This window comes from Odocoileus virginianus, chromosome 10 (genome assembly GCF_023699985.2).
Source record: "Odocoileus virginianus isolate 20LAN1187 ecotype Illinois chromosome 10, Ovbor_1.2, whole genome shotgun sequence".
NCBI lineage: Eukaryota > Metazoa > Chordata > Mammalia > Artiodactyla > Cervidae > Odocoileus > Odocoileus virginianus.
The window spans coordinates 18,624,540-18,651,983 of NC_069683.1; the positions used below are offsets into that span (position 1 = coordinate 18,624,540).

The 27,444-nt window shown below is 38.0% G+C and overlaps 1 protein-coding gene across 7 annotated transcripts in view; it reads left to right on the plus strand.

Annotated features, from left to right (window-relative positions):
- LRRC4C (leucine rich repeat containing 4C) overlaps window positions 1-27,444 on the plus strand; it is a 1,326,823-nt gene that overhangs the window by 998,740 nt on the left and 300,639 nt on the right. For all 7 annotated transcript variants that reach the window (XR_011489902.1, XM_070473155.1, XM_070473151.1 and 4 more), the window contains one exon: window positions 26,332-26,434. The gene's annotated coding sequence lies outside the window, so the exon portion shown is untranslated. The remainder of the gene's footprint in view (window positions 1-26,331; window positions 26,435-27,444) is intronic.

A 27,444-nucleotide genomic window follows, 5' to 3' on the forward strand; every position in this document is an offset into this window, starting at 1 on the left:
TGTGAAAATGGAGTCAAGGCTGCCATAGTCTAAGCACCATATGCTGCTAGCTGACTGTCTGGTTACCCTGACTGGGTCTGTTAGTATAAAGCATAAAAAAAATCTGGATGAACAGGACTGGCCGTTTGGTCCCAACATCTGGTGGTGGCGCCCTAGATATTTTTATCTTTCTCTCACCCAGATGTTCAGCTCTCCTGACACTCAGCTTTGGCTGGCAAGTGAAGTGATGGAGAATGCCCTGGTGATGTGAGGAAAAGGGATTTCTTTTTCAGCTCCTTACAAAAATAGATTAGTAATCAATCAGTAAGACTTCTAAGGTATATTAAAAATATTGCTTCAGTTTTACATATAGCAATAGATCTCTATTCATTTAACACTCTCTCTTTTACATTCCTTTCTCGAAATCTCTAAAACTCAAGCAAAATAAAACTGAGGAATCCAAAGCCTCCCTTTGTCCTGAATAGGTGCATTTAAACCAATAGAACACTTTCACCCAAATGGTTCAGATAGTTCACTTTTCACTTTGCTTACACAGTTCTGGCCTTACAGCTTTATTATGTTCAGTGATCATTCTGAAGAGCAACTTATTTGTGTGTGTGTGTGTGTGTGTGTGTGTGTGTGTGTTTCCATTTATTTTTATTAGTTAGAGGCTAATTATTTTACAACGTTGCAGTGGTTTTTGTCATACATTGAAATGAATTAGCCATGGATTTACATGTATTATACATAAAGCCTGTGGGTGCAGCAGAAAAGATAAGTGTAGGTCTGGTGTTCTTTCCCCAGCAGACCGAGTCCTTAGGGCTGTGTTGAAAATCATGGGCTACCATTGATTCTAAGATCCCCTTGGAGTTTTTATTTCTGATTCTTAGTTTTCAGGAAAGGCTGCGTTCAGATCTCTCCACTCACTGAATACTGCACGGTCTTATGCCTTGCCATGTTTGGAACCCTCTAAGGAGATGAAGAGATGCTGTGACTTCAGCTATTTTTGCCTCATTGGCGAGGTTAGCAGCTATCAGATTCTACCAGACAGCAGGAATATAGATCTGGTACTCCTGGAAGCCCCTGTTAAAACTCTAGGGTAGCTGAGAAATGAACAACCTCCTGACAGGAAAGAGAACAGCGCTGAGTATAATAATAACATATTGTGCTTGCCTGATTTATTTCATCCCAAAATTCCTGTGTGCTTTGCCAACACTCTATCAGCTAATCCTAACTGGCAAGTATTATTATTAGCATTTTATAGGTGGGGGACCAGGAGAGGACCATTATGAGCACTGAGACACTAAACAAATAGTCACAACAAAGTTGATAGATTTGATGAGTTTCCAACTAAACTTTGAGAAAGGCACATATGAGAAAAGAAGAAAAAAATATTCTGATCACTATTTTCATTTAGCTTGAACAATATTGATCTACCCTTGAGGGTTTTTTTTTTTTTCTTTTTAACTTTGGGGTTATTCTACAGAGCATTCATTCAAATTTTTGAAAGATCCTTATTCTTGAATTTCCTGAGTCATCTGTAGTTTTTGCAAAGCCAGTCATTTTTCTTTTCCCAACTTTCAAGACACCTCACTTTCCTAGTGTTATTCCTGCCTCATTAATTGCTCCTCATCTTCCCAGTCTTTGAGTCCTTGGACCACTTCTTTCATTTATATATATGTGTCCTCTCTTGGCAACTTTATAAATCTCATGAATTTACATATCATGATGTTATACAAATGATATATGTATGCATGTGTGTCTCTGCGTGTGTATGTGTATTCCTATTCCAGGCCTCTTCGGGTGTCTGCTGCTAAGAGGAAAACCTCAGGCGGGGAGCCTGTCACTATGAATCCATCACCAAAGATAGTGACTATCTGATTTTTTCCATCTTTCAGCTTTCTCTAACTCTCCCTCCCTAGCCCGCCTAACTTTGTGGAAAGTTGGGAAGTCAAGGTTTATGACCCTATTGTATAGCTCAGCGAACTCTACTCAATGCACTGTGGTGACCTAAATGAGAAGGAAATTAAAAAAATAAAAATAAAAAAGGCGACGTATTTACACATACAACTGATTCACTTTCCTATACAGTAGAAGCTAGCACAACATCGTAAAGGAACTATACTCCAATAACAGTTAATAAACAGAAAAAAAAAGATTTATGAGCCCTTACACTCTCTTACTTATTGTTATAGGCTCTGAAATACTCCCCTTAGCCCTTTTATTCTCATTCTAAACAATCTCTTCGGCTCCATGCTAAATCAGATATCACTAACTCATGGCTTAAAATAATACTATGCTCTCCCTTCTGAAATATGATATCCAAGCAAGGTTGTCCATTGTGTTATTTATAACATAAAATATTTATATAAAATTTATCTCATATATATTATATTACATAAAACATTTAGAAGCAATGTAGTGTCAAAATAGATTATATCTATGGGTCAGTCTTTAAAAAGAATTATAGAACAATAGTTAACTTTATAACTTATGTTTATGTAGTACGCGAGAAAGGAAGCTGCAGAAAAATATGTACAGTATAAATCCATTTTGCTACCATATATATGTGAATGTGTATGTTTGGGCATTTATTGTAAAATGATTTAAATAATTACCTTTATCCTGTGGCATTTATTTTATTTATTGTGCTTTCCTAAATTTCGTATAAGGAATACTTGGTATTTATTACATAAAAGAAAAACTCTTAATATCCATTTAAGATGAAAAGTAAATGAGTTCATTGATTCTACACTCAGTGATAATATGGGCCCATTTATTTGTCTAAGAGAAGTATCCCTATTTCTTTTGGGGAAACAATAACTCTTTGAAGTTCCCAACACTGGTTTATGGTTTCTCATTGCTTAAGTTCATCAGTCAAGGAATTGTTTTGACAAAATGAGGGACTCAGGCAGAAATTAGGCTTAGAGCCTGAGAAAATATGCAGATATCCACATATTACTCTGTGTGGAGAAGGAAAATTTATACTGAGTGTCCTATGACAATAAGGAGAATAGTTTCTGTGCTTGGATAGGTTCTGCTATTGTCCTCCAATTGTGCCGTCATGTCCAGCTCTTTGTGGTCCCGTGGACTATAGCCCACCAGGCTTCTCTTCCCATGGAGTTTTCCAGGCAAAAATATTGGAGCGGGTTGCCATTTCTTCCTCCAGGGGATCTTCCTGGCCCAGGAATCAAACCTGCATCTCTTGCACCTCCTTCATTGGCAAGTGGATTCTTTACCACTAGTGCCACCCAAGAGCCAGGAAGAAACTGGGGTTAGAAACTGAGAAACATGGAGATATACACACATTACTCTGTGTGGAGAAGGGCAATTTATACTGAACATCCTCTGACCACAATGAGAAAAGTTACCTATTCCAAAATAACAGAGATCTCAAAAGGAAAGCTCCAGGTTTGTCACTGTTTTTTAAGCACTGTTCTAAGACCAAAAGGAAAGAGGAAAACATATAAATTGGTGATTTGCCTAAAGCCATCACTTTGTCTAGAAAGAATTTTTATTGAATCAAGTGATTAGGCATGTGTAGTTAACAGCATGCATCGTTGAGTGGTTAGTACACATAGAGAGATTAATGTGGTCTAGAAGAGTCAGGGGAGATTTCAACGATATGTTGGCATCTTAAAAGATACTTATCATTTGAAGGGAGTATTATTTTGGCAAGATAAACAAGGGACATGCCAAGAAGGCTGATATTGAATGGCACCTGTGGGTGATTGAATTAATAGAGGATAAGCTTGGGTATCAACTTGTGGGTAGGGTAAAAATTCTAAGTGTCAAATGATATGCAAACTCAAAATTTGACAACTTGACTGATAGGTCATAGTGACCTTCTGGTAAAGCCAGTGGTTACACACAGGTCTCCATCTTATTAGAGGTGAGATGAGAATTAAGAAATTGATAGGAATTGTTCCTTTAAAGATATTGATCATCCATCCATGGATCTGGCCTGTAGGGGTCAGAGGTGGCCATTCTTCAATATTTTGAGTTATCATAGCATAGTGAGGATGAGCTAAGGGCCCTGGAATAGAAATGGCCTAAATTGCAGCCTATCTCTACTACTACGCAATTGTGTAACCTTGTCAAATGGTTACACCTAGAATTCAGCTTCATCTAGTTATTAAATGGAACATTGCATACTGATGAGAAGGAGAGAGGTCTGTGGCAGCGGAAGGTAAGAATAGTAGTAACTGGGGCTCCGATTTTAAAAATATCTTTGAAGAAACATAGGGAAGGGAAAGGAAAGTTGTTCAGTTGTGTCTGACTCTTTGCGGCCCCATGGACTGTACAGTCCATGGAATTCTCCTGGCAAGAATGGGAGTGGGTAGCCTTTCCCTTCTCCAGGGGATCTTCCCAACCCAGGGACTGAACCGGGTCTCCCTCATTACAGACAGATTCTTTACCAGCTGAGCTATGAAGAAACATAGGAAGCAAATCTTACGCTGGCTTGTCAGGTGGCGCTAGTGGTAAAGCACCTGCCAGCCAATGCAGGAGATAGAAGAGATGCAGGTTCAATCCCTGGGTCAGGAAGATCCCTGGATGGGAAGTGACAACCCACTTCAGTATTCTTGCCTGGAGAATCCCATGGACAGAGGAGCCTCGTAGGCTGCAGTCCACAGCGTCATACAGAGTTGCACACAGTTGAAGTAACTTAGCACACACAACCGGCCACTTACAGTCAGAGGCTCTCTCTGCCATGCACGGAAAACCACCTACAAACCTCCCTAGTCCTTCAGGTGGGCCAGTGGCTCCTACGTAAGAGGGGTTTACATGGGTTCATCTGGTCATGTAAATCTCAGCTTTCTTATCACCCACGGTGCCATGAAGGATCCAGAATAGCTTGAAAGTGTGTAGATTATTGTATATGACTCTCTCACCACGCTCCAAATTATACTGCTTTTCCATCAGAAAACTTTTTTCTAGGACATTGATAATCCTTCCCCAGCCTCGTCTCCCAGAGTCTCCCTACCCTTACACTCTCTTTCCTTCTGAGATTTCTTATCAGGCCCCCCTACGGCACAGTGATTTTGTGCAAACCCCTCTGATGTGAAAACTGAGAAAAATCTTTCTGGAATCTTTTTGAAGCTTTGATTGATGTAAAGCACAATAAAAGCACAGCTGGAATTGGAGATACCAAGCTCTGCTTTTTGGCTCAGCGTCCAAGAGAAGGGGGAATAGCGAGCTTTGTTTGGTCTTGAATGTAAAAGCAGAGCCGAGATGAAGCAGGGTGCCATTTATAAAAATACTTTGGAGCCATAACTGTGCTTTGAAACTAATGAGAATAATGTTTAGATTAATAGTGTAGGTCATATTTCATGTATTGTATTAAACACGAGATAAAAAGAGCAGAAGGAGAAAGTTGGCTTACCCTTCAAAAATCTACACACATCACTAATCAAAAGACACCTTTTAATGTTCTTGCAAAAATGCAATAAATGCTAGCTAAAACCTCCTACGATGCATTCGATTCTTCTACAAATTTTTGCCATCATCTTTTGAAATGTGGGCCAAATTACTTTTTCCAAATATCTGTTTAGATGAGATTATTAGGCTTTTTTAAATGGAAAGGTTCATAGAGCACCTTGAGATCTGAATGCAAAAATATATCTTCTAATCTTTAGTAATTCATGTATCTATAAATTTCAAACCTGATACATAAATGTTCACAGGTCCATGATGAATTGTTAGCTCAGTGAATGCAAGATGAAAAGCAAGCCAATTTCAAAGCAATTCAAATGTGAATAAAAATAAATATGCCTCCATCTTAGTATGGATGTAAATATTAAATAAGTAAAAGTGGTTTAAGGGTTAACCATAGCTAAATATTATATATATACATATACATACATATATGTATTAGTATTTACTGTTTTGTTACTGTTATTTTTGTCTCCACTTTCTTAATACCAATTTCAATAATTATTTCTTGAAGAACAAAAGCAATTTGTTTCACGAAACAAAGCCATTTAATTTAGGACCCTTTTTAATTTTTTTAATTTTTTTACTGCACAGCTTCCTGGATCTTAGTTCCCCCAAACCAGGGATCGAACATAGGCCCTTGCAGTGCAAATGCAGAGTCCAAACCACTGGGCCACCAGGGAATTCCCTAGGACCCTTTTTAATAGTAGCTTATAGGTTTTATTTTATTTAAAGAAAGGAGATATTCTGCTCATGTTGCTGGAGTTACAGACGTAGAAGATGTTTCTCAATTCTTCAAATAAAAATATGAATTCAAACAAAAACATGAATGCATTTCCCAGAAAACATTTGCATACATGCAGCTATTTTCTGTAAATTACTTTATCTCCACCTGGATGGGAAATCTTATCATGGCTCATTAATCATTTCATAAAATCATATAACATCAGAGATTAGAGAGAATTTAGGGATCAACTATTCTAAATTAACTCATTTTACAGATGAGGAAACTGAGACTCACTGAGGATGATTTATTTGCAAAGGCTATGTAACAAGTTTATAGCAGAATTACAAAAACTCTTTCAACTTTCCAAGTCAACTACTCAATACTACCATCCTTCCAAAATCAGAAAAGGCCTGCGTTTCATATCAGAGAACCAAGATTGTCTAATCCAAGCCTAGAAATTAACATTTTTTTGGCTTGGAATACAGCAATAGTTGAGAAACAATCCATTTTTAAGAGACTTCACATACTCTAATCCTGGGAACAGACAGGGCTGGTGTTCGTAGGACTCAATTTTACTGATTTGAATTTTGTTTTTTAGGGGGAACAATTCTTGGGAATGAAAGTCTTTCCAACCCAGAAGACCTAGCAATATACAGTTAAGTTTGAAACATCATAATATATATTTACTAGATTTTTAAAAATATGGTTGTTTTTGAGAGAAGAGACTATAAGCTTAATAGAGGTAATTTTGTCTGAGAATTAGTCATTTAGCTTTTCTTAAAAAATTGAGGAAGTTTTCTCTTCTTTTATTTTTCTCTACCCATTTTTCTGGATCTTTTCCCAGATCCTAGCCTCCTAGCCACCTCTCTCTATCTGTATGTGTGTGTGTGTGTGTATAAAATAAATATTAAACTTTGTGTTTTCCAACTGTGTCTTATACATAATCACTTTGTGTTACATACTGCTGTGTTTTTACTTAAATGTTTCAGGTGATTATCAATGTAAATTCTTAATAGTTTGGGGGAATTATGATAAATAACAATGAAACTGGTAGACAAGAAGAATTTGCCAAAATATCAGGAAGAAGGAAAAAATCTTGACAGGAAGAAGGATAATCTGGTACAAGAAATGGAGGAGATTTGAGTTAGTATAGGTCAGAAAGAGATGTAAGTCTTTCAAAAACTAGAAAGTAAGCGGGAAATTAAAAGGATTGCTTGTGTCTATCATGTTCATTCAATTGTTTTATTAAACAAATATTTACTAGAAAAATGCTATTTGTCTCATTTTTAGGACTTAGTCCTATTCTTAGTCCCATTCTTAGGACTCAAGATATATCAGTGAGCAAAACCAATAGGATCATTTCTCCTAAGAAGCTTCTATTGTAGAGCAGGGAGATAGACAGTCAATTGCAAGCTTAAATAAGTAAAGGACATAGTATCTCAGAAATTGAATCCTGCTAAGGAAAAGTGCTAAAGGAACAGGGGCTGCAGAACTAAATGAGTTGAGCATGAAAGACTTTCTAGAGAAGATGACATCTGAGGAAAGACTTGATTGAAGTGAGGGAGATAACCATACAGATGTCTAGGGATAGGGTAGTCAAGCGGAGCAACCACTCATTGCGAATTTCTGAAGGTGTAAAAACAGATGGCAGCGTGAAGGGAAAGAGGGGCTGAATCAAGAGGGGGGAAGATTGGTAGGAAATGAGGTCACCAAATTGCAGAGAATGCCTCTGATTTGTTCTTATTATCACCAGCATTAAGCATGGTGCCTGGCATAGAGTTAGTGCACAGTGTATGCTGAAAGAATGACTAAGTACACAGGTGGGAAGAGTAGGATCTAGTAGGACTTCCTATCATTTAAATGGGAAGAGTAACTGGGATGAGATGACACTTGCTTGACCAAGATGGTTAAACATCTGGACATACACCAACATGACTAGATTTGTTTGAAATATTTCTGATGTGAAGGAGAGATCAGGTAATGATTTAGGGCTAGTGTTGTACATCATGAGACAAAATAATTAGTTTCACTCAGTCGGATTTGCTTATTTTATGCTTATTTCATTTTCCTCTCCACTCTTCTTACCTGACCCTCCTTTTACTGCTCTCCTCTTTTCAACTTCCTTTCCTCTTTCATTCTACCTTCAAACCCAGAGGTATCCCGAGCTTGTGGAACTGAACAATATGTAGCAGTGATTTCACTCATGTTTAAAGGCATTTAGATTAACAGCAGTGAGGCAGAAAGGCCTGTACCATATATCCATAAACCCATATAAAGCTAAGAGAAAGCACAGTAAATCCCCAAAATACAAACTTTAAAGTTGAGAAATCCCCAAGATGCAAACATGCATTCACATGTCCAATCATGAAAGTTAGTTCACGTGTCTGGCGTGCATTGTCACATGTGTGCAGTCTCTACAAATGGTTGTGCTTTTGTGTACTTTTACTGTACATGACTGTATAGAGTGAAAAATTACAGTATCTTTATTTCAAGCCCAGGATGTCCAGAAACAAGCATAAAGGCAGCAATGATGCAGCTGCTACTACTGTATTTTTCAAGATACTACACTCTAAGATTGAAAATGTTCTCTTTGTTTTTTGTGTTTGTTTGTTTCTATGTATTATTTGTGTGAAAACTATTATAAACCTATTACAGTTCAGTACTGTATAGCCAATTGTGTTAGTTGGGAACCTAGGCTAACTTTGTTGGAGTTATGAACAAATTGGGCTTATGAACACACTCCTAGAGCAGAGCTCATGTCTATGTAGGGGACTTACTACACATAAGCAAAATGTCCTTGTCATAAAAATAACCTCATCCCTTTCTACTTGTCTCGGTGTGTCTTTGGAAGAATGTCAAAATTATCCTTCTGGCTAAACACTTCTAGGGGTGGGTCCTTTTATGGGTTAATTTATCTGCCATTAATGTCATGAAGCAACCTCTAGTCCAACTGTTACAGAATCATGAAAAAGGAGGAGAGCTGGTTGATTTTACTAGATCTCTCAAGATCTTAAATACTGATATGATTTATCGCCTCCATCCCATAAGGTATTTTTTTGTGCATAGGTGAAACTTCATTTCTCCTCTGAACATAAGGTTTAGAATGACCTTGGAAGGAGCTGGAGGTTTTGCACATCTTAGCAAGTATTTGAGTTGATAACATTTGGACTGTCAACGCTATAATCCCTCCCTCCCCACTTCCACCTGCAAGAAGAAGCAAAGACCAAAATCTACCTGGAACATCTGTTTTCCTAAAATGACTTTTTGGCATTTTTTATTATTAGATTAATGCTTGTTCATTGGGAAAAATGCACACTATACAAAAGGATATAATAAAATGCAAAAGTCTCAAAATCAAGTCCCTCATTCCTCAGGGGTTATCAGGGTTAACAGTTTAAAGTGAATTCTCCAAAAATTTGTCTAAGTTTCATTATAGTATACTTATATTTTTTAAATAATGCATTCAAGCCATGTAGACAGTGCTGTCCTTACTGCTTCACATCATTTCATATTGTGTATAGATCTTCCTCACTCTTTCTGAAGATTAAACGGTATTGCTTGGGTGGATTGCTTTAAGGTATTTAGCTGGTACTTTTTTCTGTTCTTTCCAGTTGATCATTATTGCAAATGATGCAAGAAATTCCTGGGCATACATATTTGTGCACTGAAATCCATTTGATGATGACTGAAATCTATTGAAAATGCTTTAAAAAGCACTTCATATTATTTCTTTAAAAATGAACTGTGTAGATGGAACCTATAAGAAAGGAACTGAAAAATATCCCTTATTTCATGCAATCCTAAAATATAGATATTGACTAGAAGGTGGATCATGCTTAATTATTCATTTTCTTCTTAGAGAAAAGGCGAATTACAGTGAGCTAAAAGGATTTAATATGCTTTAATATGCAAGAAAAACATGAAAATATGACTCCTCATTGTGAAGTTCCATTTAGAGCACTTCCTTCATCAGATTCTTGTTAGTTCACTCTTCATTTGAGTATCAGTCTTGAAAGAAATGGTGAAATGCATTTTCCAGGTTTCTCAGAACAGATGTGGCAAATTTTGTGAAGGCCACTTAAATTCCATAAAACTGTACATAGATTAATTACAGTGATTTCCACCCCTCTATAGGGCAATGATTTAGTTTGCCTTCTCTGGGTTATGAAGAAGGCCCTCCATAATCTGATGTTACTTCTTTGGAAAATTTTCTCCAGTGGTTTGCTAATAAATGTTTAACAACTGACTCACTTCCTATAGAAGAAAATATACCTATTATGTTTATGTATAAAATATACATAAAATTAAAGTATGCGTACATAAGTTTAGTTTACATTTGACTAATGTAAAACATGTGGAATTTATCATTATTAATTAACTATGCAATCTACTCTATTACAAACAGCTAACTGATGCTCATGCAGTGTTCTCATTGATCTTAGCTAAACTGCTGCTACTGCTGTTGTTCAGTCACCAAGTCATGTTCAACTCTTTTTGACCCCATGGACTGCAACATGCCAAGCTTCCCTGTCCTTCTCCATCTCCTGGAGTTTGCTCAAACTCATATCCAATGAGTCATTGATCCAGCCATCCAACCATCTCATCCTTTGTCATCCCCTTCTCCACTTGCTTTAATCTTTCCCAGCATCAGGGTCTTTTTCAATGAGTCAGCTCTTCACATGGAGCTTCAGCTTCAGCAACAGTCCTTCCAATGAATATTCAGGACTGATTTCCTTTAGGATTGATGGGTTTAATCTCATTGCAGTCCAAGGGACTGTCATGAGTCTTCTCCAGCACCACAATTTGAAAGCATCAATTCTTTGGTGCCCAGCCTTCTTTATGGTCCAGCTCTCATATCCATACATGACTACTGGAAACACCATAGCTTTGACTATCTGGACCATGTCAGCAAAGTAATATCTTTGCATTTTGATATGCTGTCTAGGTTTGTCATAGATTTCCTTCCAAGGAGCAAACATCTTTTAATTTCATGGCTGAAGTTACCATTAGTAGTAATTTTGGAGCCCAGGAAAATGATATCTGTCACTGCTTCCACTTTTTCCCCTTGTATGTGCCATGAAGTCATGGAGCCTGATGCCATGATCTTAGTTTTTTTAATGTTTGCATTTTAAGCCAGTTTTTGAACTCTTGTATTTATAGCAGATTTGTTCAATGCACATGAGTGTAGTTCCAACATAAATGTTAGTTAATATTTTACTAACATTAATAAATGACAGAAATCAGACAATAAAGCAAAGTTAACAAGGTGATGTGCCTGAACGCAGAACTTAGAGGAGATTTCATAGCACATAATTGTATAGTATTCCTGCCATACATTGCAGTAGACATGGATGATAGTACAAAGTATGAAGATCTTTAAGAAATGATGTTTTGAATATCTATTACTTTTGTTTCTAATATAATTTGCTGAACTGTAATTTACATAATTTTATATTTAATAATGGCAGTGGTCAAGGACACAAAATTCTTTAAAGTTTGATAGTTGAATCTGATACATTTGTGAAGTGGTTCTAGCTCACTACTGGTTTATATTTCATCATTTCCAAGAGGATTGTCTTGGACTGGATATTCAGGACTGTCTCTCAATGCCTTTCAAGACTGATAGACAAAACGAATTTTAGTTCCTGAGCATGCAAAGATTGTATAGAGTTTGAATTTTGGGAAAATTTAAATAACTGAGTTTGTTTTAAATTTAATCAACTGAACTTTTTTTAAAAGCATTAATAGATGGCCTACTTTGCATAGATTTTGATTATGATTCTCTTATCCAAATCATTGTTTTATGGAATAGCCAAATTGCAAGCACTAGTGAAGGAGGAAAATATCCCATGTTATCCCTGTCCCTTCTAACAAGAAAACAGCTGAATAATTTGATAATGTGTCCAGGCAAAAGTATGTTTCTTTGAGTTTAAATTTATTTCAAAAATTTGCACTTTTGCTCCAGACTTAGGGAAATACAAACTAATGGATTCCTCTTTCTAAGAAATAAATATTTAAATAATGATATTATTATAAGGTCATCTCCCATTCTTTCATCTTGTGGTAAACTTAGTAACATCTTAACAAAATCCCTTTGCTCGTTAAGCTCTGTTTTTTGCCTAGTCAGTCATCTGGAGGGGCAAGGAGCACCTTCCTTTCTCCTTTGTGTCCTTGCAATGTTTCATTTCTTCTTTTTGTTTTTTCTTCAATAGTTTTATTGATATATGTTACATACCATCAAATTCATGTTTAGAATACACATTCCAATGGCTTTTAGAATATTTACAAGCATACCTGTACGTTAAAAACAGCTTCTAGTACCACAAAATAGAGAAAGAATTTCATTATTTCATTTTAGTGATTCTTGATTGCAAATTCTTCTTGTGATGGTGATTATTATATGCACTTTCAATTCTTTTTTTTATTCCCCATTTCATTTTCAGTAATGCTATAGTTTTTAAAACTAGAATTCCATTAGCGAAACACACACACACACACACACACCCCTCAATGTTTGGAGGACAAAAAGAATTTTAGGTTCCAGTCATAGAAACATCAGTGACCAAAGCAAAGAAGTAGAGGAAAGCAACAGAATGGGAAAGACTAGTGATCTCTTCAAGAAAATACCAAGGGAAATTTTCATGCAAAGATGGGCACAATAAAGGACAGAAGTGAAATGGAAACAGAAGCAGAAGATATTAAGAGGTGGCAAGAATATGCAGAAGAACTATACAAAAAAGATCTTCAGGACCCAGATAACCATGATGGTATGATCACTCACCTAGAGCCAGACATCCTGCAATGTGAAGTCAAGTAGGCCTTAGGAAGCGTCACTACAAACAAAGCTAGTGGAGGTGATGGAATTCCTGTTGAGCTATTTCAAATGCTAAAAAATGATGCTGTTAAAGTGATGCACTCAAAATACCAGCAAATCTGGAAAACTCAACAGTGGCCACAGGATGGGAAAAGGTCAGTTTTCATTTCAATCCCAAAGAAAGACGATGCTGAAAAATGCTAAAACTACTGCACAATTGTACTCATCTCACATGCTAGCAGAGTAATGCTCAAAATCCTCCTAGCCAGGCTTCAACAGTACATGCACCGTGAACTTCCAGGTGTTCAGGCTGGGTTTTGAAACAGCAGGGGAGCCAGAGACCAAATTGATGCCATCCACTGGGTCATCGGAAGAGCAAGCGAGCTCCAAAAAACATCTACTTCTGCTTTTTTGGCTGTGCTAAAGCCTTTGCCTGTGTGAATCACAACAAACTGTGGAAAATTCATAAACAGATGGGAATACCAGACCACCTGACCTGTCTCCTGAGAAATCTGTATGCAGGTCAAGAAGCAACAGTTAGAACTAGACATGGAAAAACAGACTGGTTCCAAATCAGCAAAGGAGTACGTCAAGTCTGTATATTGTCATCCTGCTTATTTAACTTACATGCAGAGTACATCATGCAGACTGGATGAAGCACAAGCTGGGATCAAGATTGCCAGGAGAAATATCAATAACCTCAGATATGCAGATGACACCACCCTTATGGCAGAAGGTGAAGGGGAAGTAAAGAGACTGTTGATGAAAGTGATAGAGGAGAGTGAAAAAGTTGGCTTAATACTCAACATTTAGCAAATGAATATCATGGCATCCAGTCCCATCTCTTCCTGGCATATAATGGGGAAACAATGGAAACAGTGAGAGACTTTGTTTTGGGGGGCTCCAAAAATCACTGCATATGGTGACTGCAGCCATGAAATTAAAAGACGCTTGCTCTCTGGAAGAAAATCTATGGCCAACCTGGACAGCATATTAAAAAGAAAAAACATTACTTTGCCAACAAAGCTCTCTCTAGTCAAAGCTTTGGTTTTTCCAGTAGCCATGTATAGATGTGACAGTTGGACTATAAAGAAAGCTAAGCACCGAGGAATTGATGCTTTTGATCTCTGGTATTGGAGAAGACTCTTGAGAGTCCCTTGGACTATGAAGGGATCCAACCAGTCCATCCTAAAGAAAATCAGGCCTGAGTATTCATTGGAAGGACTGATGCTGACACTGAAATTCCAATAATTTGGCCACCTGATGTGAAGAGTTGACTCATTTGAAAAGACCCTGATACTGGAAAAAGATTGAAGGCAGGAGGAGAAGGGGATGACAGAGGATGAGATGGTCGGATGGCATCACCAACTCTATGGACATGAGTTTGAGCAAGCCCCAGGAGTTGGTGATGGGTAGGGAAGCCTGGCATGCTGCAGTCCATGGGGTCACAGAGAATTGGACACAACTGAGCAACTGAACTGAACTGAACTGACGCAAACATTAGAGTTTGCAATTTTTGGTAAAGGGGATCTAATACTTTTAGAAAGTATAAGATGTAGATGACCTGCTTACATAAATCTTGAGATCCCAGCAAGACTCTCTTATTCAAATGATTATGAGTTTGAAACTTCACTTGAAATTAAATTAGCATGAACAGGGCAGAATCTGTTTTATTAGAGACCAGGGAGGGTATCCACCTTAGAGCAAGAATAGTGACTGAAACAGTGGGCTCGCTTTGGTGTAACATGGTCTCACCTCGACAAGGAGGATGACTTTGCAGATTCCCCACAGTGTTTTGCTTTTTATGTTTTCATTTAATGGTGTGACATCCTATGACAATTATCATTATTTTGGGTCCCATTTTCCCTCGGAAGCAGCTTTGACACAGATCAATGCATCTCAGTGTCGTTTTTTATGGCGCTGCAACATCAGAAAATGACAGCTGGAAATCTTAATTGGTCCAGTGACAGAAAATATAATGACTGTTCACAGTGACTTATTTTATCTGACCTTGTGCTTAATTCAAAGGTAAATTTTCATCTCACTATTTGAAAAGAGAAAGTGGTGGGCTGATGAGTGGGGCAGATGGCCCAGAGAAAGAGCCTTCTTTTGGAGAGAAATCTCTACTGGTTTGGGAGCTGTTATTAAATTAGAATTTAAGTGTTGGTCTCGAATAATGGATACCAGGGTCTCTGTGTCTATTTGAACTGCCAACCTTTCTGCTGTGCCTGCCATTAGAAATGGCAGCAGGCACTGGATGCAGCATGGAAGGTTGCCCACAAGTGACTGGCTGGAGGCCTTATCACAGAGGCCACCAGACAGCTGTCAGACAGACTGGCATTTGATCATTACTGACTTGATCTGGAGCCCAGTGACTCTGACCCAGAGGCAAAAGGTTTCCTATAATACCACCCAAATTGCTCAGTCCCCTGGTCCTGGAGAGAAAGCTGTTTCTAAAATAAGGACATCATGTCTGCCCTACTGAGTCCAGCTATTAAGCCAAAATTCCAAGTGTCCTTATGGCAGTTAAAAACTGGTATATAAGCAAAGCATTAAATCTCCAACATCTTTAATTCACCTTGGGCAAAGGTGTAGCATAGAGAAGGAGGTGGCATGATTCAGTGAAAAAATGCTGGACTAAGTTGAGATGGTACCTCTGAGCTTCATTTCTAATGTTTGCCTAATTCACTGGGTAATCATAAGAACTAAAGAATAGAATGTGTATGTATATGATCAATAACTATATGTTTCCTCTAGATTATGATTGATGATGAAAGTGAGGGTGATGATGATAATGATGATGATGATGGTAGTATTAGTGATGATGAATGCAATATTTTTTCTTCTATAAGCATGTTATTGTTTTCTTACCATATAAAATGATATCAAGGATACTGTTGGCAATGGATATAGAATAAGATAATTAAAGGCATAGACTTTAAAGTAAAGTACTTTACAGCAATAAATTGCTTTAAACCAATAAAGGAAAATGAAGACCTGGCTTGAAATTCTGGCTCCAACACTCATGAGCTGGCCAACTACAGTTTCATCTATAAATAAGCTACTACATGTGATTGTTGAAAGAAGTAAGTGACATAAGGCATGAGAAGCAGTTGGTTCAGCACCCAACACATGATTAATACTCAGTACATTTCAACTTGTTCATGTTCCATTCAATTCATTAAGTGCAGAGCTTGTGTATTTCTCAGTGAATCATTCACCAATCATCAGTGACCAAGAGTGGTTCACTCAGCAGGTTTCTTCTCCACACATATGTTTGTATTAGCCTAGGTCCCCCAAGAAAGAGACACAAAGATCAGATTTTCTAAAAATTAAAGTTTTTCAAAGAAAATGAGAATGGAGCTAGTAGGAAGGCTGGGAAACCACTGGACCAGGATGTACTTTGAATTCCAAGTGAACAGAAGTTGGGTGGAAGCTTCCTGGATCACTGTGCTTAGTTGCTCGGTTATGTCCAGCTCTTTGCAACCCCGTGGACTATAGCCCATTAGGTTCCTCTGTCCATGGGATTCTCCAGGCAAGAATACTGGATTGCCATTTCCTCCTCCAGGGGATCTTCCTCTCCCAGGAATCAAACTCACATCTCCTGTGTCTCCTGCATTGCAAGCAAATTCTTTAACCACTGAGCCATTGTGCAGACCAAGAAAGATTCAGTAAGGCGGTCAAAGGACAGATGCCTCCTCAGAATGGAGTCAGCTGTTAGAGGGGCTCCATGTCTTAGAGAGTGAAGCCACTGTGCTCCACCCTTGGTTGGAAGCAGCTTGAGTGAAAACACAGCTGGAGTACAAAGGTGGCAGTTGATTTCAAAGCCCTGCAGCTGGATCCCTTCCATCAAGCTCTCTGAACTTAGAGGTCAGGGAGACACATTCTATAGCCACTGTCTTGAAAAACTGTGATTGCTTGTTAACTGTAATTAACTCATTCAATCCTTGAATTTCAAAGTAGATCTTTTCATAATAGTTGCTACATTGCTCCAGGTGTTGGCTAGAGTTGACTGTCTCCTTCTGATGTTGTCTACTCTTCATAAGCAATTAAGGAATCTTGCCTTCTTCACTGGTTCATCCTCCCCAAACATGAGAAACAACGGAAGTTCCCTAAACATCTGAGCCCAGTGCTACCTTCTTCATCCCTTTGTCATGCTCACTTCCTATAAGAAATGCCTCTTGTGCTACCGGGAAAGTCACATCCCAACGTGGGAACATTGTATCTGTCTCCTCTCAATGGGCTCTGCCTCTTGGACCCTGTGTGAGCGTTATGCTTCCTGCCCAGCTCCTCTGGATCACATGCTTGCCTCTGTGTTGGTGGAACTGGTTTTTAGGAGTGGAAGGCACAGATCTTGTTCTGTGTAGGAGGTTTTACGACTGTCTGCCTTTGCTCTTTCACCAAAGAAAAGTGAAAGTAAGGGACGTAGTCAAATGAGTCACATGTCAGGATTTATTCTAGAGTGCTGCCGTTTTATTCTGTGTTAATGCAGCATTGGCTCCGCTTGATACCCGAGTCACCATTCAAAATGGAAATTGATTTGGTTTTTACCATCTTTGAGTAGCAGGTAAACTCTAAGCCATGCTCTACCGATTCAAGGTCTTCCTGCTTCCAGAGATGAGGATCATTTTTTTATTTCAGCTTTTCAGCAGAAGGCTTTTTGTGCGCATGTGGTGAGGCACACCTCTCAGAAAGGCTTGTTAAAAGAAAGAATGAATGAATACACGAATGAATGAATGGAATGAGATTGTTTGAGGAATTTGGTGCCTCAGAATTGTATGATCTTATTTTGTGTTTCCTCTTTGTAGGAAAGAGAAACCTTATGCTTTGAATTGTATTATTGCTAGACAATTCACAGGATCAAATCATAATATGTGAGAACCGCAAAGAAGTGCTCACAGAACCTGTTCTAGTTCATTGGAAAAAAATAATAAAATAAGAATTGAAGGGGAGTGATTTCAATTGAAGGTCATACAGTTAATAAAGACCAAGTCTATACTCTACCTTCCTCTCTTTTCACTTTCAGCTAAACCTGCTGCTTTCCCTTTTCATTTTTATAGTTTATTTGAAAAGAAGCATTACAGATTCTCAAAATTTACAAAAATTCCATTCAAATACTCTAAAACCCATTTGAAATCATGAAGACACTGTGAATTTGCCAAATAAGACTTACCCCAGTCATTCATTCATTCATTTAACAAATATTGAGAGCTTAGTATATGCTGGGTATTATATATATGCTAAGAAAATAGAAACACAAAGACAGGCAAAGTCCCTTCCCTCCTGGAGCTTCCATTCTAGTTTATATCTAGAGAGACTCTCATATATGAGTGTCACTCACCAGCTAGATGACCAAGGACAAATGTTCCCATCCATCTGAGCCTCATATTTCCTTGTCTTAATAATGAAACCAGTGAATTCCACTTTGCTTGGTTGTTGAGAAAACCTAAAAGTAACAGTAATTCACTTGGCAAAATGCCAGGCACATAGTTATAACAGGGTAGCTTTTGTCCTAATCAAGCCTGGGTTTTTCAGCTGCCCTGGTTTAGCCATATTGTTTTCCTTCTTACAAAGAACTGCAGCATGGAGGAAGCCTTACCCAGAGCAATCCCTTACCTGCTTAAGTTCCAACCACACCAACTTAATTTCTGTTTCTACTTCCTTTTTCTTCTTTAGTGTCTTTGGATTTAACCCTCTGCCTGAAACATCCAACCCTCCCAACTTCGCTCTCAGGCTTCCCACTGTCTTTTGTATCTGCTTCACTCTTGCTCACCTTTACTCTCAGTAATTATCACCTGGCAAGAAGTCATCCCCTACCTTCCCAGGCTTAATCAGATCTTGGCCACACACACTTACAGCAGGTCCACTGACATAACTTGCAGAGCCCAGCCCAAAATGAATATGTGGAACCCCTTGTTCAAAAAGCAAAAAAAGTATTTCAAAAGGTATTAGGTTATAAAGTTTCTCCCTTCTTCTTCCTTCTTACTTAATTTGTCATGATGCTTTTTATTTGTTATTTGATATTCTCAGTAAAGAAGGGTTAAAATTTGTGACTACCAGCATTCATTTAATACATTATTAAACTATAGGAGACCATTTTAAATGATTGTATTTTGACATTTATCATGATAGTGTTCAAAGCCAATTCTAATAGCAAATATAAGTTTAACATGTATGCAAAAACAGAAATTACACAATTCCTATTTTGTATTTCTTACATGCATGTGTGTATTTCCTTCTTAGGAACAAAAGAAATGTTTCACAGAACTAATTTAGGTGTTTTATGGCAAAATAGATGGGGAAACAGGGGGAACAGTGACAGATTTTATTTTTAGGGGCTCCAAAATCACTGCAGATGGTGACCGCAGTCATGAAATTAAAAGACGCTTGCTCCTTGGAAGAAAAGCCATGGCCAACCTAGACAGCATATTAAAAATGAGAGACATTACTTTGCCAACAAAGGTCCATCTAGTCAAAGCTATGGTTTTTCCAGTAGTTATATATGGATGTGAGAATTGGACTATAAAGAAAGCTGAGTGCCGAAGAATTGATGCTTTTGAACTGTGGTGTTGGAGAAGACTCTTGAGAGTCCCTTGGACTGCAAGGAGATCCAACCAGTCCATCCTAAATAAATTGGTCCTGATATTCATTGGAAGGACTGATGCTGAAGTTGAAACTCCAATACTTTGGCCACATGATGCAAAGAACTGACTCATTTGAAAAGACCCTGATGCTGGGAAAGATTGAGGGCAGGAGGAGAAGGTGATGACAGAGGATGAGATGGTTGGATGGCATCACCGACTTGATGGAACATGGGTTTGGGTGGACTCCGGGAGTTGGTGATGGACAGGGAGGCCTGGCATGCTGCAATCCATGGCATTGCAAAGAGTTGGAAGTGGCTGAGTGACTGAACTGAACTGACTGGAGAAGGAAAAGGCAACTCAGTCCAGTATTCCCTGGCAGGCTACAGTTCATGGGTTCGCAAGGAGTCAGGCGCAACTGAGCAGCTTCACTTTCACTTTCATTTCATTTCTTGATGTGCACATATTCTATCAAGGTTCTCTACTTTCAGCTTACTGATGGATAAAAGGAGCGGAAAAGAAAAGGAACTGTTGGTCACCTTTTCCCCTTTGCTTCAGTGTCACCCTATCCAGCATAAGTAGTTGGCTGATAGAGGAAAGTAACATGAATAAGAAAAGATATGATAGCCTTTCTGGGTCACTCATATTTCTTTCAATGTCATTAACCTCTCTGCATTCAAAGCAGGTGCTTGATAGAATAGACGGGGTTGCCTCTGTATGCTGTCAGTATGCCTGCTTACTCAGTCTTAGATGTGAGATGCTTATATTCTTTTAAGTAGCACTGAACACCACATATCCTAGTTTTCACCAGCATTCTGTGCTACATATAAATGGGGTAAGAAGAAGAATGGTGGACATTTATATTGCACTATCTCCTCTGGTCACCTGCATATTCTCTTCTACCACTGGACTTAACTGTAACATGCAATATCAAACTTAAAATTATCAAAACATTTCCCGACAGGATTGGGAGAGCATTAAACTAAGTCTGCAGCTTTTCTGAGCATGGACTCTCATGAGATTCCTCAGACCCTGTGTCTATGAAGCTGGTTTTGCTTAGAGCATCCTGTGCTTTTTTTTTTTGTATTTTATTTTACATTAATATTTTATTATATATTTGCTTTACATTAACAACATAGTGATATTTTCATTTGGACAGCAAAGGGACTCAGCCCTTTTTTATTTGTTTAACACGTTCCTCCATGATTAAATCATAAACTGCATGAGGCAGTGACCTTACACATCTTATTCACCTCTCCTCAGTAAATATTTTAGAGTGTATGAGTAAAGATATGCACATGGATGGAAGGACAGGAGTCTGAAATCTTCAGGGGCAAAATCAAGGAATGGCTTGAAGTAACACCTTTGTGGGCCAGTCACTAAGTCATGTCTGACTTTTTGTGGCCCCATGGACTGCAGCACACCAGTTTCCTCTGTCCTCTACTATTTCCTGGAGCTTGCTCAGATTCATGCCCATTGTATCGGTGATGCTATCTAACCATGTCATCCTCTGCCACCCCTTTCTGCTTTGCCTTTGATCTTGCCCAGCATCAGAGTCTTTTCTTATGAGCTGGCTCTTCTCATCAGGTGACCAAAGTATTGGAGCTTCAGCATCAGTCCTTCCAATGAATATTCAGGGTTGATTTCCTTCAGGATTGACTGGCTTGATCTCGTTGAAGTTCAAGGGATTCTCAAGAGTCTTCTCCAGAACAATTCAAAAGCATCAATTCATCAGTGCTCAGCTTTCTTTATGGTCCAACTCTCACATCTGTACTTGACTACGGGAAAAACAGCTTTTACTATAAGGACCTTTGTCAGCAAAGTGGCATTTCTGCTTTTTAATACACCGTCTAGGTTTGTTAACTTCACACTTCAGGGAAATTAATGACAGAGATTAATATGCATGTGCATAATTAGATTTCATAGGTACACTCCATAGTTGTTAATTCCTCTCTTCCTTGGGGTTATATTTTGCTTTCTACCTTTGTATGTTCTGCTTGATCAAACCTTAGTCATAAAAATAATCAATGTGATGGCTATCTATTCTAAGAAAAGCTAGCTTCTTCTTCCTGTGTGTGTGTGTGTGTGTATTTTAATGAATATAGCACTAATGTGCAGAAAGAAAGAAACTTTCCATTTCATTAACACTAGATTTTTCACATTGTTTAAGTTCCAAAAGGGAATGTTTCTTCTATCTTATAGGTCTTATTTTATTTGCCACACAAAGTGAAATAACAGTTTGTTTAGCTATGTCAAAAACAGTAGAGACTCACTGCTACTTGCTTTCGTTTGTATAAATGTTAGTGTATTTGTAACTCCATCCCAGTGGTTGGTAAACCAAGTATTACCAAGTTACCATTGCCCTATAATGTATTTCAGTCATTTTTAACAAATCCAGATTTTAAGATGGTTTATCATTATCTCTATAAGCTACTGGAAACAGATTCCCTTCCTGAATTGCTGGGTCCTGCAGCACTCTAGCTAATGAAAGTGGATTTGGAAACATCATTCAATTAAACAAACCTGCTGAGATTTGTTTTTTTGGTCTTTGTGTTTTTTAGCCAAATATAATGTTGAACAAAATCTGTAATCTCACACTCTGACCTTCTTTTCAGACCTTACTATATTTAAATGACAATCCTCTGGTCCCCAGTGCCTAAATTTTCTTTTTTTTTGGACATGTTTTTAAAAGAATCCATTGTGCAAATCTAGAATTTCCATAAACTTTAAATGAAAAAGGATATGTTTAAACACAAATGCACTTTCATTATGTTTTCCGCCATAAAAGATTAGACATACTATATAGAAATGTTAATCCATAACCACTTTATAACATCAAATGAATGAATATATTTGGCTCTAATAATCAGATAGTAAAGAAGTTAACACAGAATGGTGAGAAGAGTGCATAATTCTTAGATTTCAAATATAATAAAAATTCATAATTTAAAAGAGTGAGTAATGACCTTGTGACAACTGGATTTTGGTGAATATTATTGCCACTGCTATGATCTGATATTGATTCAGAAATATTCATGACATATTACATCAGGAATATGTTGATGAACAAAGCTAACATAATTTCTATCCTTCGGGAACTTATAAAAAGGATCAGTGGCGAGCAAATCAGTTCTATCCTGAGTCCTTCTGGTTTTAAAACAACATTCACTTCATTGCACAACTATCTTCTGGATATTTACTAGAGATCTGAGCGTTGTAAGAAGCAAAAAATAAATTGTACACAGCTCCTAATTTCAAGGAACTGTTATTCTATGCGTAAATAGCTATGAATATAGAATATGGAATGCCCCACAGGGAGATTTGGCTAAGATGCCATGAGAAGGAAAAAATGTAAATGATTTTCATATAGTGAAATCAAGGCTTCCTTGGAAAAAAAAACAAAACCTTTTGAATTGAGTCTTAGGAGATGTAACAGATTTTTAAGTGCTGACAATGAGGGAAAAGCAGGAATTCTAAGCAGAGAGCACAGAAGAGGAGGGGAGGATGCAGGCGGTATGTAACACGGTCCCATGCGGCTGAGCGCAGCGTGGGTGTGGGATGTCCGTGTGTGTCCTCTCCCTTACCTTAATGGGCTGCTCTGGTGAAGTTCTCATCTGTGAAGATTCTCAGTGCAAGTACTGCCTCACTGATAAGTAGTGTGTCTGGCATTTCAATCCTCTCCATTGTATCGGTGGGTTCTGGCTAACTAGATGTTGAATTGGATTGAGTTGGAATCATGAGAAAATGTGATTACAAGAATGGATTTGGGGACTTCCCTGGCAGTCCAGGGGTTAGCACTGAGTACTTTCACTGCCAAGGGTGCAGAATCAGTCTTCAGTTGGGAAACTAAAATCCCACAATTCTGGGTGGTGTGACCAAAATAAAACGCACACATGGATTGGAACTAGATATTGAGGACCTTGAATGCCACATTTAGAAACTTAAAACTACTGAAGACTTTCCCCTGAACATAAAAATAATAATAACTAATAATTTTTGTTACAGGCACTATTTGAAGGGCCGTGCCAATTTGATTTTAGGCAATATTGCTATTCTCATGTTAGAGAAACTGAAACCTAATGTTTTAGGGTCTGGCCTGGAATCCGAGCAAGTCAGTGGTGAAGGCAGAATTTGAACCCTGGTATCTTGACTCCAGGATTGGTACTTAAGTACTATGCAGAACCGGAAAAGGCAATGGCAGCCCACTCCAGTACTCTTGCCTGGAAAATCCCATGGACGGAGGAGCCTGGTAGGCTGCAGTCCATGTGGTCACAAAGAGTCGGACATGACTGAGCGACTTCACTTTCACTTTTCACTTTCACGCATTGGAGAAGGAAATGGCAACCCACTCCAGTGTTCTTGCCTGGAGAATCCCAGGGATGGGGGAGACCGGTGTGCTGCCTTCTATAGGGTCGCACAGAATCAGATACGACTGAAGTGACTTAGCAGCAGCAACTATGCAGAACAGTGCTAGAAAAAAAGGAATTTTGCAGAAATATCTGTAGTGAATCAGAAGGAGGAAGCTTGGTCACGGATCTCAATTTGGAGGGAAGTGCAACAGAAAAGACAAAATGATTATGGTGCTACAGGTGGAAAGGAAAACTTTTGAAGGGATGTGTGTGTTGTCAATTCAGAATTCAAAGGGTTGGCAAATGATTCCATGTGAGGGACAGAGAAGAGAAAGATTGTGAGATCTGAGTCCACAGAACTGGGAGGCAGACAATCATATTCACAAAAAAATGAAAAATCCGGAAAGAAGCAAGTTCAATAGGGGAGGTTGTAATTCTGTGATTGATGGTGCAATTTGTTTATTATTTATAAATTCCTCAAGTCTGAGTGTGACATCCTTTCATAATTTCTATTCCTTAGGGGAAAGGCACTGTTTATAAAGCAATACAGTTCCTTAAATGCCACTGTTGTCATTTGTATTCTATTTTTGTAGTTATTTTTTTTTTTTCAAAATCAAAACATAACTGATTTTGGAAAATAAGCAGTCTATTTAGAATGTGTTTTTCTTAGAGGTTTAGAAGGAAAGCCAGAATTTTCACACAAAATAAACTTTAGTAGGGGACAGACTCAGTTCAACTCAGTCGCTTAGTCATGTCTGACTCTTTGCAACCCCATGGACTGCAGCACACCAAGCCTCCCTGTCCATCACCAACCCCCAGAGTCTACCCAAACTCATGTCCATCAAGGCAGTGATGCCATCCAATCATCTCATCCTCTGTCACCCCCTTCTCCTCCTGCCCTCAATCTTTCCCAGCATCAGCGTCTTTTCAGATGAGTCAGTTCTTCTCATTAGGTGGCCAAAGTATTGGAGTTTCAGCTTCAGCATCAGTTCTTCCAATGAATATTCAGGGCTGATTTCCTTTAGGATGGAATGATTGAATCTCCTTGCTGGCCAAGGGACTCTCAAGAGTCTTCTCCAATACCACAGTTCAAAAGCATCAATTTTTCGGCGCTCAGCTTTCTTTATAGTCCAACTCTCACATCCATACATGACTACTGGAAAAACCATAGCCTTGACTAAATGGACCTTTGTTGGCATAGTAATGTCTCTGCTTTTTAATAAGCTGTCTAGATTGCTCTTAACTTTTCTTCCAAGGAGCAAGCATCTTTTAATTTCATGGCTGCAGTCACCATCTGCAGTGATTTTGGAATCCAAAAAATAGTCTGTCACTGTTTCCACTGTTTCCCCTTCTATTTGCCATGAAGTGATGGGACATGAAGTGAGGGGACAGATTATCAAAGCAAATATAAGGAATTTTTTCATTGGGTCATCAATGAATAACCAAAAAAAAGTGTTTTTATTTGAAAAAATTAGTATCCTTATATAGTTTTAGCCTTGAAAGAGTTACTCGAATTCAATAAATCTGCTTCCTTACCTGTAAAATGGGAGCTGTATTGAGAGTAATCTCATAGATCTGTTGTATTTAACGAGATATATATGAAATCTTTGCAGAGTCTTACCATAAACTAAGCCCATAAAATATTAGATACCAATGTTACATTACTGTCAGTCCTTATATTCACTGAATTTCCTCACAGTCTGTGCCTCATTGTCAAGAGATGAACATACCTAATATTTGTTGAGAGGTAACACATAACTGTTGTTTTCAAACCATAATTATAACAGTCTTAAACTATTCTTTTTTAGAATCTGCAGCAGTTAACATTTGCTTTATCTTAATGATTTGAAAAGGAAGGAAATCAGGACTGATTTTTACACTTTCTATAGTCAGAATTCATACTTCACACTATCCATTTGGCACTCTGGTTTGATGTAAAAACATTAAGGAAAGAGAGAATAAGGTAACACTGACAAAGAAAAATGAAATATATCCTAAAACAGTGGGTCTTCACCATGCTTAGACATGGAAACACATGGAACTATATTGTTATTATCTGAAACAAACAAATGGAATTTTTTTAGTGACATAATTCTTAATGTTTAATTCAATCTTAACATCTGGGAACAATTTTATTACATTAAAACATTACTGCAAAAATTAAAATCAGTAGAAATTCACAGCTCTGTGAACACAAGTCCACAAAACCTTAAAGTGCTTGAACTAAGTAAACGTGTGATTTTTTTTTTTTTCTGGAGTTCTTCAGTAACAAGTTTTGCCACCCCTTTTATTACCTTTTAATGATCAAGATATTTAGCAACAATAAAATTCAGAAAAAATATATAGTAAAATAATATGAACTGAAATCAGGATGATCAATCAGTTTCTATTTTCTTCCCCTTCAAAACGGGAATACTGACATTGTTTTTCGTTTGTTTGTTTTTGTAGCTGAAGAACACAGTCTTGCTTATCAACCACCAGTGTTCCACGTGAGCATAATTCTGAATCACAACTCAGAAGTGAGAACGGAAAGGAAAAGCCCTTCGTAAGGGTAAGTTGGGCTTATGTGGCTGTAATTGCACTTTAAAAAAAGATATAGAGGTGATATTTTCCTGTGGTATAATAAGAATCAATGGTGAGATGTAGCTGCCAAAAAAACTAATTGGATAGACTACATTAACAGCAAAATCCTCTCTAGAGCAAAAGAAATGATATTTCTTCCTGTTCTGTAATCGAGAGGCAGCACCTAGTTTCTTACGTTCAATTCAAAATACAGGATTTTAATGTGGGTAGAAATAAACAAGTGTACTTTCAGGATTTTACCACCAGTGCCAAGTGCATTAAGAATTGGCTCATTCTGTGCTTAGTCGCTCAGTTTTGTCTGACTCTTTGCGACCCTATGGACTGTAGCCTGCTAGGCTCCTCTGTCCATGGGGATTCTCCAGGCAAGAATACTGGAGTGGGTTGCCTTGCCCTCCTCCAGGGGATCTTCCTGACCCAGGGATCGAAGCCAGGTCTCATGCATTTCAGGCAGATTCTTTACCCTCTGAGCCACCAGGGAAGCCCATGAATGTCCCACCCGCCACAACCCCAGCAAATCACCGTTGGCCAAGCCTCCAGCAGAAAAGGAAAGAATCAGGAGAATAGGGCAGAAAATGTGAAGTCAATAACATGTAGACATCTATGTAGTACCTGGAGGTATGACTAAACATGACAGGATCTGTCATCTGTACCTACAGTGTTCAGTACAGAGGCTGCCAGCCATCTGTGGTCATGAGTATTGAACTGGATAGTCTGGAGAGATAGGAGCTGCACATGTGACATACACAGTAAATTTTAAACTTTAAGTATGAAAAAATGCCAAATATTGCACTTATGATTTTTATATTGATTACAAGTTGATACCATGTTTGGAGTATTTTGATTTAAATAAAATATAGTATTTATTTAATTTTATCTATTTCTGTTTATAGTTTTTAACCTGGTTACTAAAAAGAAATTAAATACATTTGTGCTTTACAGTATATCCTATTAGACAACATTTTTTTAGACTGGGATCTT